We start from the raw sequence: 12,112 nt of genomic DNA, 5'->3' as shown, positions 1-12,112 counted from the left end.
GGGCACGGTGGTGCACAACTGTAATCTCAGCTACTCGGGAGGTTGAGGCAGGAGAATTGCTTGAATCTGGGAGGCAGAAGTTGCAGTGAGCCAAGATCACACTATTGCACTCCAGCCTGGGCAAGAGAGTGACACCCTGTCTCCAAAATAAAAACAAACAAACAAAAAAAAGAAAATGAAAAAATAAGATAAACAATGAATGAAACTGGAAATCGTAATTGGCGCTGTTGATCCCAGCATGTGAGTTTCATCAAAACACCACACTTGGCATCTGTGTCACGATTGTCCCTGCCTGTGAGGTCATATTACTGTTTTGCAAGATGCTGCATTACAGGGAACTTGGTGATGGGTACAGGGATGTCTCTGAGTCATTCCTGACCATGGCACGAGACTCTGCCATGAGCTCATCATGAAAAGTTTCCCTGAAGGACGGCATGCTGACATTGTGTGTCTGTCCCCCTGCCCCCCTCCCCAAGTGGCACGTGGATTTTTTCTCCAGCTCTTACTCTCCTTTGTTTGCAGCAGACAGGGCATGGCGCTCAGGAGCAGCGTGAGCCAAAGGAGGACCATTGGGAACGCAGCTCCCAAACGCAGGACAGAGGTGCCTGCTGGAGGAGAAACAAGAGTCAGGCAGCGGGGACTGGCTGTGAAACTGGGTTGCAGGTAATGAAGGATGTTTGACCCTTCTGGAGCCTGGTGCTCACAGCAAAAGGAGCTGCTTCTGGAGGGAAAGTGGTGGTGAGTGTGCATATGTGTGTGTGTGCAAATGTGCCTTTGCACATGCATGCATGTCAGAGTGTGCTTGTACATGTGTGCATTGTGTGCACGAATATCCATGTGCGTGTGTACGTGGGTCTATGTGTGTGCATGCCTGTGTGTAGCCATGTCTGTTTGCACATTTGCACATGACTGCATGCATGCCTGTGCACATATGGATAATGTGTACATGTGTCTATGTGTGTGTGCTTGCACATGTGTGTACATTTTTGTGCCCATGTGTATCTGTGTGCACACATATGTGTTTGTGGGTTTTCTTGTGTGTGACAGAGTCTCACCCTTGTTGTCCAGACTGGAGTGCAGTGGTACCATCTTGGCTCATTGCAACCTCTGCCTCCCAGGTTCAAGCGATTCTCCTGCCTCAGCCTCCTGAGTAGCTGGGATTACAGGAACACGCCACCATGCCTGGCTAATTTTTGTATTATTTATTTATTTGTTTATTTATTTTGAGACAGAGTTTTGCTCTTGTTGCCCAGGCTGGAGTACAATGGCGCAATCTCAGCTCACCGCAACCTCAGCCTCCCAGGTTCAAGTGATTCTTCTGGCTCAGCCTCCCGAGTAGCTGGGATTACAGGCATGCGCCACCACGCCCGGCTACTTTTGTATTTTTAGTAGAGACGGGGTTTCTCCATGTTGGTCAGGCTGGTCTCGAACTCCTGACCTCAGGTGATCCACCCACCTCAGCCTCCAAAAGTGGTGGGATTACAGGCATCAGCCACCGCGCCCAGCCTACTTTTTGTATTTTTTAGTAGAGATTTCACCATGTTGGCCAGGCTGGTCTCAGACTCCTGCTTCAGGTGATCCACCCGCCTTTTCCTCGCAAAGTGCTGAGATTACAGGTGTGAGCCACCATGCCCGGCTGTGTTTGTGTGTTTTCATGCATGCAGATACACACAGTGTTTGTGTGTTTGAATGCGTATGTATCTATGCATGCATTCCATGTGTACACAGGTGCATACACAAATATACATGCATGAGAATCTGCCTGTGTGCATGTATGTGCCTAAAAGTGCATATTTGTTTACGTGCATATGTGAATGTATGTGTACAAATGTGTTTGCAGGCTGAGGCCGGAGGACCACTGGAGCCTGGGAGTCAACACCAGTCTGGGCAACATAGTGAGATTCCATCTCTACAAAAAACTTGGGCTATGTGTGGTAGGTCATGCCTGTAAACCCATCACTTTGGGAGGCCAAGGAGGGTGGATCGCTTGAGGCCAGAAGTTTGAGACCAGCCTGGGCAACATAGGGAGACCCTGTCTCTACTAAAAATACAAAAATTAGCCAGGCATGGTGGTGCATGCTTCTAATGCCAGTTACTCGGGGAATTGCTTGAATGTGGGAGGTAGAGGTTGCAGTGAGCCAAGATGTTGCCACTGCATTCCAACCTCAGTGACAGAGCGAGATTCTGTCTCAAAAAAATTTTTTTAAATTAAAAATTAGCCAGGTGTGGTGATGTTCAGCTGTGGTCCCAGCTATTTCAGGAGACTGAGAGAGGAGGATCGCTAAGCCGGGGAGTTTGAGGCTACAGTGAGCCATGATCATGCCTCTGCACTCCAGCCTGGGCAAACGAGCAAGATCCTGTCTCAAAAATTTAAAAAGGAGGCCAGGCATGGTGGCTTACATCTATAATCCCAGCACTTTGGGAGGTCGAGGAGGGTGGATCACCTGAGGCCAGGAATTCAAGACCAGCCTAGCCAACATGGTGAAACCCTGTCTTTACTAAAAATACAAAAATTAGCTGGGCACGGTGGTGGGCACCTGTAATCCCAGCTACTAGGGAGGCTGAGGCAGGAGAATCGCTTGAACCCAGGAGGTGGAGGTGGCAGTGAGCCAAGATCACGCCACTGCACTCCAGCCTGGGTGACAGAGAGAGACTCCATCTCAAATCAATAAAATAAAATAAAATAAAATAAAATAAAATAAAATAAAATAAGATAAAAAGACTGGGCACGGTGGCTCATGCCTGTAATCTCAGCATTTTGGCAGGAGAATTGCTTGAACCCAGGAGGCGGAGGTTGCAGTGAGCCAACATCATGCCACTGCACTCCAGCCTGGGTGACAGAGTGAAACTCCGTCTCAAAAAAATAAAATAAATAAAAATAAGCTGAGCATGGTGGTGGGCGTCTGTAATTCCAGCTGCTTGGAAGGCTGAGGCAGGAGAATCACTTGAACCTGGGAGGCGGAGGTTGCAGTGAGCCGAGATCATGCCACTGTACTCCAGCTTGGGTGACAGTCTAAGACTCAGTCTCAAAAAATAAGTAAAATAAGGATCTAAAGGGTCTCCGTCACCAGGGGGCGAAGGAAGCTTTGCAATTTTCTTCCCAGACATCTGCAAACCTCTCCAAAGTCTTTTCTCTCCTTTCTCTCAGGAGGGGCTATGGGCGGCTCAGGGGGAGTGGGGCAAAGTCCAACAGCCTGGGGGGAAGTGGAGAAGATGCAACCACACTTTGGCTAACTACTGCTGTGTCCCACTGGCCAGTGGAGAGAAAAGTTCAGCTTCGGCCTGGCGTGGTGGCTCACACCTGTAATCCCAGCACTTTGGGAGGCCGAGGCGAGCAGATCACGAGGCCAAGAGATTGGGACCATCCTGGCCAACATGGTGAAACCCTGTCTCTACTAAAAATACAAAAATTAACGCTGGGCATGGTGGCTCACACCTGTAATCCCAGCGCTTTGGGAGGCCAAGGCAGGCGGATCATCTGAGGTTGGGAGTTCGAGACCAGCCTGACCAACGTGGAGAAACCCCGTCTCTACTAAAAATACAAAATTAGCCTGGCATGGTGGTGGGTGCCTGTAATCCTAGCTACTTGGGAGGCTGAGGCAGGAGAATCGCTTGAACCCGGGAGGTGGAGTTTGCAGTGAGCCAAGATCACGCCATTGCATTCCAACCGGGGCAACAAGAGTGAAACTCTGTCTCAAAAAAAGGAAAAAAAAAATTAGCCGGGTGTGGTGGCAGGTGCCTGTAGTCCCAGCTACTGGGGAGGCTGACAGGAGAATCCCTTGAACCTGGGAAGCAGAGGTTACAGTGAGCCGAGATCGTGCCACTGCACTCCAGCCTGGGTGACAAAGTGAGCCTATGTCTCACAAAAAAAAAGAAAGAAAAGAAAAGAAAAAAATTAGCCAGCCATGGTGGTGCACGCCTGTCACCCAAGCTACTAAGGAGGCCGAGGTGGGAGGATTGTTTAAGCCTGGGATGTTGAGGCTGCCATGAGCCAAGAGGTGCCATTGCACTCCATCCTGGGCAAAGGATCTTCCTAGCAATCACTTTCTTTCCGTCAGTAGAATTCCTCTTTTCCCACTCCAGGAGAGAAGATCCAAGCCCCAACAGAATTTCTCTTCTTCCTCTTCTTCCACTCCAAAAGCCTGTTTTTCCAGGATGGCAGCCCCATTCTTTCTGTAACCACAGGATGGTGTACAAGCTTGTACGTCCCTGGGAGCGTGGGTCTTTGTTCTGAAGGCTCCTGTGCATACACGTTACAGAAATTTGCATGCCTTGGCCAGGCAGGGTGGCTCATGCCTGCAACCCCAGGACTTTGGGAGGCCGAGGCGGGCGGATCACCTGAGGTCGGGAGTTTGAGACCAGCCTGACCTACGTGGAAAAACCCCATCTCTACTAAAAATACAAAATTAGCTAGGCATGGTGGTGCATGCATGTCATCCCAGCTACTTGGGAGGCTGAGGCAGGAGAATCGCTTGAACCCAGGAGGCGTAGGTTGTGGTGACCTGAGATTGTACCACTGCACTCCAGCCTGGGTGACAAAAGCAAGACTCCGTCTCAAAAAAAAAAAAAAAATGCTGGGTGCGGTGGCTCACGCCTGTCATCCCAGCACTTTGGGAGGCCGAGGCAGGCGGATCATAAGGTCAGGAGTTCGAGACCATCCTGGCTAACATGGTGAAACCCTGTCTCTACTAAAAATGCAAAAAAAATTAGCCAGGCATGGCGGTGGGCACCTGTAGTCCCAGCTACTCAGGAGGCTGAGGCAGGAGAATGGCGTGAATGTGGGAGGCAGAGCCTGCAGTGAGCTGAGATTGTGCCACTGAACTCCAGCCTGGGCGACAGAGCCAGAGTCCATCTTAAAACAAAATGGAAGGAAGAAAATATGCATGTCTTGTTTCTTAGTAATCTATCTGGTTCATTGTTAGTGATTATTCAGCAAACCATTAGGGGGGAAAGCGTGTTGGCCCCACGCCCTCAACGCCCCTGTGTCTGGGGCATTGGCTGCTGGTTTTGTGTTCACACAGGAAGACAGAATTAGGGAACTAATGACTCAACAGGATGAGAGATGCAGGCATGGGTGTAGGAGGTGGTGGTGCTGTTGATCTCATTCAGGACAGCCCAGGTGTTGGGGAGCCCCATGACACCAGTGTTCCCTCCCGCGTGGATGGGCAGGGGCTGAACGTGAGTCTCCAGGGCTCTTCTCGGGCCAGCCCATCTCCAGGAGATACCTTTCTCCTGTCCCTTGTTAGACGCTGTGCACTGAAGACCTAGCCTTACCCAAAGGGGAGTCTTGCCTTGGGTCTTGGCTGGAGGGTGGTGATCCCTCAGCTCCTGGAATGGCCCCTGGTAGTATCTTTGCTGGCCTGGGGGCTTTGGATGGTTCACGGTCTAACAATGTGATTTAAGGTGAGGGTCTTGGAACAAGTGAGATCAGTTCCAACTTCCAGGAGGGAGCCTGAGAAATAGCAGATAGATTCCAGCTATCTATCTGTCTGTCTATCTGCCTATCTATCTATCTATCTATCTAATCTATCATCTGTCATCATCTATCTATGTATGTATCTATGTATCTGTCTATGTATCTATCTATCTATCTATGTGTCTATCTATCCATCTATCTATTCTATCTATCATCTATCTATCTATCTATCTATCTATCTATCTATCTATCTATCTATCTATCTATCTATGTATCTATATATCTGTCTATCTATTGGTCTATCTATTGGTCTATCTATGTATCTGTGTATCTATCTATATATCTATCTATCTGTCTATCTAGTCTATCTATCTATCTATCCATCTATCATCTATTTTCTATCAATCATTTATTTATCATCTATCATATATTATCTATCATTCCATCTATCATCAATCTATCATCTATTATCGATCTATAGTCTATCTATCTGTCTGTCATCTATCTATCCATTCATCCACCTATCTATCCATCTATTTATCCATTCATCTATCTATCTATCATCTATCTATCTATCTATCTATCTATCTATCTATCTATCTATCTATCTATATCTATCTATCTATCGTCTATCTATGTCTATTGTCTATCTAAAATTCATCCATTATGGCTGGGCAAGGTGGCTCACGCCTGTAATCCCAGCATTTTGGGAGGCTGAGGCGGGCAGATCACTTGAGGTCAGGAGTTCGAGACCAGCGTGGCCAACAGGTTGAAACCCCATCTCTACCAAAAATATAAAAAATTGGCTGAGTGTGGTGGCACACACCTGTAATCTCAGCTACTCAAGAGGCTGAGGCAGGAGAATCATTTGAACCTGGGAGGTGGAGGTTGCAGTGAGCCGGGATCACACCACTGCACTCCAGCCTGGGTGACAGAATGAGACTCTGTCTCTTAAAACAATATAAAATAAAATAAAATTCCATCTATCATCTATCAAGTATCTATCAGTCAATCATCTATCTAGCTATCATCTGTTACCTATACATCTATTCATCTATCATATATGTTTTTCATGTCATCTATCAATCATCTATCTGTCTTCTATATATATCATCATTTTTTAAATTTCTTTTGAGACCCATTTTCACTGCACCCGGCCTCATCATAGACTCTTTCTCCCCTCCCTCTCTTTTCTCCACCTGCACAACCCTGATCTCACACAGGTGAGCCACGACCCCCCCCAACAGTGGGAATCCCACCTGAATGCATCTTATAAACAGTCTTCTCCAGTTTAGGCCTGCAAAGGATTGAATGTCTCCATTGCTCTTCCTTTGGTGGAGTGGGGTTGGGCAGGTGCAGTGCGTTTGGGCAGGTGCAGTGGGGTTGGGCAGGCACAGTGCAGTTGGGCAGGCGCAGTGGGGTTGGGCAGGCGCAGTGCAGTTTGGCAGGCAAAGTGGAGTTGGGCAGGCTCCGTGCGGTTGAACAGGTGCCGTGCAGTTGGACAGGTGCAGTGCAGCTGGGCAGGTGCAGTGGGGTTGGGCAGAAGCTCCCTCTCAGCCAATACTGACAGCCTCTGCCCACCCATCCCTTGGAGAGGTTCCTTAGGTGCCAGAGAACACAGGGGAGGGGCTGATCTCCACAGCCTTCAGGGGCCTCAGTCATCCTAGGCCCTGTCTCTGCTGGCTGTTTTTTATTTTATTTTATTTATTTTATTTTATTATTTATTTTGAGACACAGTCTCGCCATGTCACCCAGGCCGGAGTGCAACTGCATGATCTCGGCTCACTGCAACCCAAAGATGTCCATGTCCTAATGCCATGTAGTAGACAAAATAATGATCCCAAAGATGTCCACGTCCTAATCTCATGTGTTACACAGAATAACAGCCCCCAGCATGTTCTTACCTGGATGAGCATCCTGTTGACACGTTACAGAATGCTCTCTATGGAAGGAGGACTTTTATTCCAGGGATATTGTCATGGAGAGATGATTCAGGACTGTTCACGTGGGCCTGACATGTAATTATAATTGTCCTTATAAGGGCCAGGTGTGGTGGTTCACGCCTATAATCCCAGCACTTTGAGAGGTTGAGGCAGGTGGTCAGGTCAACATGGTGAAACCCCATCTCTACTAAAAATACAAAAATTAGCCAGGTGTGGTGGCAGGTGCCTGTCATCCCAGCTACTCGAGAGGCTGAGGCATGAGAATTGCCTGAACCTGGGAGGCAGAGGTTGTAGTGAGCTGAGATCGTGCCACTGCACTCCAGCCTGAGTGACAGAGCGAGACTCCATCTCAAATAATAATAATAACAATTAATAATAATAATAATTGTCCTTATAAGAGGGAGGCAGGACAGTCACAGTCCAGTGTGATATGAGGAGGCAAGAGTAGGCCTGAGTGACAGCAACCACCAATGAAGAAAGTCAGCCTTTTCTAGATGTGGGAAATAGAGCGAAATGAATTTCTGCCTTGTCTTAGTCTGTTTTGTGTTGCTACAAAGGAATTCCCCAGGCTGGCTAACGTATTTTAAAAAGAGGTCTATTTGGTTGGACGCAGTGGCTCACGCCTGTCATCCCAGCACTTTGAGAGGCTGAGGGGGGCGGATCATGAGGTCAGGAGTTCGAGACCAGCCTAACATGGTGAAACTCTGTCTCTACTAAAAATACAAAACAAAACACAAAATTAGCCGGGCGTGGTGGCTGGCGCCTGTATTCCCAGCCACTTGGGAGGCTGAGGCAGGGGAATTGCTTGAACTGGGGAGGCAGAGGTTGCAGTGAGCCGAGATTGCACCACTGCACTCCAGCCTGGAGACAAAGTGAGACTCCATCTTAAAAAAAAAAAAAAAAAAGGTTTATTTGGCTGATGATTCTGCAGACTGTACAGGAATCATGCCTTCAGCATCGGCTGCTGGTGAGAACCTCAGCAACTTCCACTCCTGGTGGGAGAGGAAGGGGAGCTGGTGTTACATGGTGGGAGAGGTAGCAAGAGGCAGGGAAGGAAGTACCAGCCTTTTTTTCTTTTTACCTTTTTTTTTTTTTTTTTGGAGACCGAGTCTAATTCTGTTGTCCAGGCTGGAGTGCAATGGCATGATATTGGCTCACTGCAACCTCTGCCTCCTGGGTTCAAGCAATTCTGCTGCCTCAGCCTCCTGAATAGCTGGGACTACAGGTGCACCTGCTGCCACACCCGGCTAATTTTTTGTATTTTAGTAGAAACGGGGTTTCACCATGTTGCCCAGGCTGCTATTGAACTCATGAGCTCAGGCAATCCACCAAACTCGACCTCCCAAAGTGCTAGGATTACAGGCAGGAGCCACCGCGCCCAGCCACCAGCCTCTTTTTCATAACCAGCTCTTTCAGGAACAAATAGAGAAAGAACTCACTCATTACTACAAGAAAGGCACCAAGCCATTCATAAGGAGTCCACCCCCCTTGATTCAAACACCTCCTGCCAGGTCCCACCTCCAACCTGGAGAACCAAATTTGAAACCGAGATTTGCAAGGGACAAACAAACAAACTATATCATCACTTTGTCCTCCAGAAGGAACTAGACCTACTAAAAACTGGATTTTTAACCCAGGGAGGCTTGGCACTGTACAATAATAAATTTTTTTTTTTTTGAGATTGAATCTCGCTATGTCATCCAGGCTGGAGTGCGGTGGTGTGATCTAGGCTCACTGCAACCTCCGCCTCCTGGGTTCACGCCATTCTCCTGCCTCCGCCTCCCAAGTAGCTGGGACTATAGGCGCCTGCTACCACGCCCGGCTAATTTTTTATATTTTTAGTAGAGACGGGGTTTCACCATGTTAGTCAGGATGCTCTCAATCTCCTGACCTTGTGATCTGCCTGCCTCGGCCTCCCAAAGTGCAGGGATTACAGGCAGGAGCCACCATGCCCGGCCATGATTTTTTTTTTTTTTAGATGAGATGGAGTTTTGCTCTTGTGGCCCAGGCTGGATTGCAATGGTGCAACCTCAGCTCACCAGGTCAGTTAATTTAAGGAGGAGGCTAGACAGTGCCTCAGTGGTTGGGTTGGAAAAAGATGCAAAAGCTTCTTGGAGTCTAAGCATCTTTGTGAAATATCACTTTTTTTTTGAGACAGAGAGATCGGGTCTTAGTTTGTTACCCAGGCTGCAGTGCAGGGGTGCAATCATAGCTTACTGTCAGCTTGAACTCAAGTGATCCTCCCACCTCAGACTCCCAGATAGCTGGGACTACAGGCACAAGCCACCATGCCCAGCTAATTTTTGCATTTTTTGTAGAGATGGGGTCTTGCTATGTTGCCCAGGCTGGTCTTAAACTCCTGTCTCAAGCAATCCTCCAAAGTGTTAGGATTACAGGCATGAGCCACGGTGCCCAGCCAAATATCAGGTTTTTATTATTTATTATTTATTATCATTATTTGTTTTGAGATGCAATCTTGCTCTATCACCTAGGTTAGTGTGCAACGGTGCGATCTCGGCTCGCTGCAACCTCCGCCTCACAGGTTCGAGTAATTCTCCTGCCTCAGCCTCATGAGTAGCTGGGATGATGGGCGTCCGCCACCGCGTCTGGGTAAATTTCTGCATTTTTAGTCCAGATGGGGTTTCACCATGTTGGGCAGGCTGGTCGTGAACTCCTGACCTCAGGTGATCTGCCTGCCTTGGCCTCCTAAAGTGCTGGGATTACAGGCGTGAGCCACCGTGCCTGGCCCCAAATATCATGTTTTTAAATAAAAACATAGAAAATGATATAAAGGCTCACGGCATCATCAACAATAAAACAGTTCCCCAGTGTCGTGGAGGCAGAGATGTCTGCGCCATTCCTACACCCTCTGGGTCTCAGGTAATTTCCTTCATGGTAAAGACCTGTTCGCGGTAGTCTTTCCCTTCCTCTGGGGTGAATTCCTCCCAGATGATCTGAGAAAAAGGAGGATTCAGGCTGTGAGATCTTCACGAGCTCAGCCTGGGACTCAGCGGGCTGCGTTTATTTTCTTTTCCTCCCTCGAGACGGAGTCTCACTCTGTTGCCCAGGCTGGAGTGCAGCGGTGTGATCTCAGCTCACTGCAACCTCAGCCTCCCGGGTTGAAGCAATTCTCCTGCCTCAGCCTCCTAAGTAGCTGGAATTACAGGTGCCCACCACCACAAATTTGACTGATTAGTTGAGGCCCACCCTTCCTCCTTTAGACTTTTGACTGATTAGATGAGGCCCATTCTTCTCTATATACCTTCAACCCATTAGATGAGGCCCACCCTTCCCCCTTTAGACCTTTGACTGATTAGATGAGGCCCACCCTTCCCCCTATATACCTTGGACTGATTAGATGAGGTCCACCCTTCCCCCTTTAGACTTTTGACTGATTAGATGAGGCCCACCCTTCCCCGTTTAGACCTTTGACTGATTAGATGAGGCCTACCCTTCCCCCTATATAGCTTCGACTGATTATATGAGGCCCACTTTTCCCACTATATACCTTCGACTGATTAGATGAGCCCCACTCTTCCCCCTTTAGCCGCCACGGGCTAAATTTTGTATTTTCAGTAGAGATGGGGTTTCACCATGTTGGCCAGGCTGGTCTGGAACTCCTGACCTCGAGGTGATCCACTTGCCTTGGCCTCCCAAAGTGCTGGGATGACAGGTGTGAGCCACTGCGCCTGGCCAGGGGCTTTTCCTGAGGTAAAGATCTGAGACAGATCCACCTATGTGGCCTCATAGTTGACGATGAACAGGGTGGCCTTTGGAAGAGCTTGTGAGTGTGAAACCTGGGCAGGGTACAGCAGGTGCTAAGCCCCTGGGGCCAACAGAGCTCAGAGAAGGGAAGGTTGAAGCCTGAAGCTGTCATCCTGGCACCTTGATGAGGGGGACCCCTGGGGGTCAGTGGAAAGTGGGGCCCAGGGCGGAGGCTGGCATGGGGGTGGAAGGTAAGGGAATGACAGATGGCCGGGTCTAGGATGGGGGTGTGCAAGTGGCAACTGGGGGGATGTTAACTATGTGGCAGGGAAGTGGGTGCTGGGGGCAGCCCTGGGCTGGAACTGGAGTTCCCCATGGGAGAAAGACACAGCCCCTGAGCTGGAGAGAGGTGGGTGGGAAAGGGGCACCCACGGGGTCTTGGGATGCGGGTCATGCAGGTCCCTCACCCTTAGTCACCCTCTCTGGAGTCTTGCTGTTGAGCCTCTCTCTTGGTCTCTCTGCCTCTTTTCTCTGTCTCTCTCTGTCTCTCTTCCCTCCCCCTCTCACTGTCTTCTACCCCCATCTTTGGGTTCCTCTCTATCTCCGTCTTCCTGTGTGTCTACCTCTTTTGGGTTCAGTCTCTGTTTCCCTTCCATCTCTTGCTCTCTGTCTCAGACACCCGGCACCAATGACGTGTCCCCGTGACCAGGCTACAGTTCCCAATTATTGAATCAAACCCTGACTCAGGGGCTGCTACAAAGGTGCTTTGTAGATGTTAAGTTCACAATCAACTGATTTCCAGGAAAAGAGATTGGACTGGGGAATGTGGGTGGGCTTTATCTAATCAGTCAAAGGTCTAAAGGGGGTGGGCCTCATCTAATCAGTTGAAGGTCTAAAGGGAGGGGGAGGCCTCATCTAATCAGTTGAAAGTCTAAAAGGTAAGGTTGGCCCTTATCTAATTAATAAGCTGAAGGTCTAAAGGGGAAGGGAAGGTCTAAAGGGGAAGGGTGGGCTTCATCTAATCAGTTGAAGGTCTAAAGGGGAAGGG

This window comes from Symphalangus syndactylus, chromosome 22, assembly GCF_028878055.3.
Source record: "Symphalangus syndactylus isolate Jambi chromosome 22, NHGRI_mSymSyn1-v2.1_pri, whole genome shotgun sequence".
NCBI lineage: Eukaryota > Metazoa > Chordata > Mammalia > Primates > Hylobatidae > Symphalangus > Symphalangus syndactylus.
Note: the sequence above shows the minus strand (reverse complement) of the source record.